Here is a 3,238-nt window from a genome sequence, read left to right as displayed (position 1 = left end):
TGACCCAAAGAAAGGCCAGCATTTTCCCTCCTAGCTGACTAGTTGAAGCTGAAATACAACAAAGATCCATTCAATTTGTGCACAATGGTAGGGATTTAAAAACACAGCTTCAGAGGATACCCGCCAGCCAGGGAAAATTTCCTGCAGATCTTCCTGCATCAGCATGATAAAATGGTACTGTGCTTACAGGTTCAAGCCACCTTTCCAGGGACACCAGAGTGCATGCATCCTCTTTCCCACCAATTCCCTGGTTCTTTCATTACTATATTCCCTCCTAGTATTCACACTCTGTGCATAGATAGGGCAGTTAGCTCCACCTTCCCCAAATTCCAGGTGTGATGGGTGTTCTCCGTGTGATAACAGACGCGGCAGCATGAAACAGAACATCAGGTAATCTCACTGCAGTTCCTGTAGTGAGGTACCTTGTGCATGAGGCAGAGTATACTCATAGCTCGTAGTAGGTGCTCAGGGCATGTTTTAAGTGGGCCCTCCTAGCAAACTGTGATGTTAATAAAATATAAAAGATTAAACTCAAAGAAAAAGGCTGTCTTTCAAAGTGTATCATTGTAAGGAAGTCACTTGCCTAGAACCAAACCAAAGATTAGTAAAATGTAGTAAAATAAAGAAACTGGAAAAATCAGACAGTTTTCCAACCTCAGAAAGATCTCCTCTAAACTGAATCTGAAAAGGAAGGGGAGCCAACTGAATGAGCCTGAGACAGCCATCCTGGTGAGCATGGGCCTGAGGCCAGGGGACCCATGGCTGCCACTGCTGGGAGCCGGAGAAGGACTAGGGAGCCAAAGCTGGGTGCCGCAAGGCCGGTGCAGCCAATGCCATGGCCAAGCACAGGAAGCAGCCTTCTTGCAAGCCATATCGATCACACCTCCCCAGAACACAGCTTCCCCACAGCCTCAGCCCAGCAAGCAGGCCAATCTTTCCTACTTTACTCAGCTCCATCAAACAGCTGGGTGGCTCACTCTGTTCTGTGTATCTGGAATTTTACTAAGGATGCAGGTTGGTCAGGGGCTGGGCTAGCGAAGCCAGCCTTGTGGATACAAGGAGTCGCTTAATTCATCCACGGGGACTAGCTCAGTGCCCAAGTCCTTTCATGTGTATAGCATGCGTTTATCCTGGAGGGCGAGCTGGCTGGTTACTAAACACACTGACAAGGGTCAAAAGCTGTCCAGGCCCCCAAGTGGCCACTGATTAAATTAACGGTTTCAGCCTAATTAATATTTAGACTCTAATAGGAGGTGGCACTTTGGGCTTGGCTGAACACAAATGGACGGCGGGGCAACAAGCAGGCCAAGTCGCTCCATTGATCAAGCTTGGTGAAAACAGGACATAAAAGCTCCCTTGTGTTTCCACAAACAAAACAAGCAGCCCACAGAGATGAGATGTGGACACTTAGACCTTGTGCTCAGCTCTCAATGGATAGGCCAAGAGGAAAAGGCAAGAAGAGTTGGGAAATGGTTTTGGAATTAGTGAGGCATTTCTTTAAGGAAAACCCATCTGAAGCATCGCTTCTGTGTGTGTGTGTGTGTGTGTGTGTGTGTGTGTGTGTGTACGTGTGAATCCTTTAAAATCTTAAATACCTTTCATAATATCTACACCGTTGGTCCTGCCAATTTTAATTTCATTCTCCAAACTCTCCTATTGCAAGTGTCTGTTATCCAAGGTCTTCCATTAAGTAGCAAGTGGACATTTCCCTGTCCATCAGCATTTTGCTATGGAATATCAGAAACAAGTCCTCCAACCTGTCAGGGAATCCCGGGGGACACAGTGATGTTAGTCAGTTAAATCTCTGTGACTTACCTAGGCCACTGCAATAATCTTACCACCCTGTGCCCTCCAGTCTGGTGGAGTCTACCCAGGAGTCAGCCCATGCTCCAGCACAGAGGAGAACAGGGGCAGGCTGCCCAGCTCCTCTGGGAGGCTCTGTAAGTAGGCCACTACTGCCCAGGAGCAGGGCCCTGAGAATAGTCAGCAGAGGGAGGAATAAGAAAGTAGTACAGAGATATTGAGTGAAGCAGTGGTTTCAGCCATTGGAAAGAACCAAGCAAGAGCCAGAGAGGTCAGAATCCAAGTTTTACACAAGGAATCCCAGTAACTACCTGGAAAGCAAGCCCACCTCCCATGTCTGGATCACCAGCCCCTCCAAACCAGTAATTTTCATTTATAAGTAGGGGTGGGGGAGGGGAGCAAGCGCCTGTTACTCAAAATAACTAAAGGGGGTATTTTAAGGGACCAAAGAAAGACTCAAGTCACCAATGTAGATCTGCACCTCACCCGACACTTGCCCCGAGCTCCATCTCGCTTCTGTGGTCAAGTTAATGTCAGAAAATCACACACTGAACAGGCTACTGCCAAACCGCCATTTCCCTCCCATTACCTACCAGCCACACGTGCAGCTCACAAGTCTCAAGTCTAGGGACAGGATTGTAGGGTTTCACAAGCTTCTGTGAATTTAGCTACTGTCATGAGCAAAAATGTTGAAAATTGTTTTAAGAATATGTAATGAACTATTGTAAAAGATGCGCAAATTGAGGTTTAGGGCCTGTGGCCAAAATTCTAAACTGAGAGGGTTTGTGACACCTGCCAGTGAGCCTGAGCAGAGGCAGGGAAGAGCTCCTGTACCCATGGTCACCAGCACCATCATGGGCTCTTGAGGACTGCTCAAAAATTACTGCATCCCGAAAACCGGTACTTCTGGTTATCACCTTCTCCCACGCCCACCTCCCTCCCTCTCAGAATCTATTCAGTGTGACTCAACATTATATGGCCACAAAGAGGTGTACAGTGCATTAGAATACATCTGGGCCCATGAAAGCTTCGGGGTGACCCTTTTAGCCAAGACCCTCTTCCCCCCGAAAAAAGCCATATGGCATCTAGCAGAAACTCAGAAACTCATTTTAAAAAGACTGACCTGTACCTGATATTACAAAATACCACAGAAAGAAAAGTCAACAGCCCTGATCCGCTTTCATACATTAAGCTACTAAAGGTCCTGTGGCTTTTAGAAATTCATATTGACTAGACTTTCTTCACTGTGATGGAAAAAGACTCAATGTACATGTGTAGCAAAAAAAAAAAAGTTTCGCTTGTATATGACTCAAAATATTCTTGCAGCACATAACATTCCAAGCCATCTCCTTATATGCAAAATAGATTTTTTAAAAAGCAGGAAGACACTGGCAATATTCCTAAATATTTTCTGCAAATGCTATTCATGTTCTAT

This window comes from Spermophilus citellus (assembly GCF_964194105.1).
Source record: "Spermophilus citellus genome assembly, chromosome: 10".
In the NCBI taxonomy this organism is placed as follows: Eukaryota; Metazoa; Chordata; class Mammalia; order Rodentia; family Sciuridae; genus Spermophilus; species Spermophilus citellus.
This window is presented reverse-complemented; position numbering follows the sequence as displayed.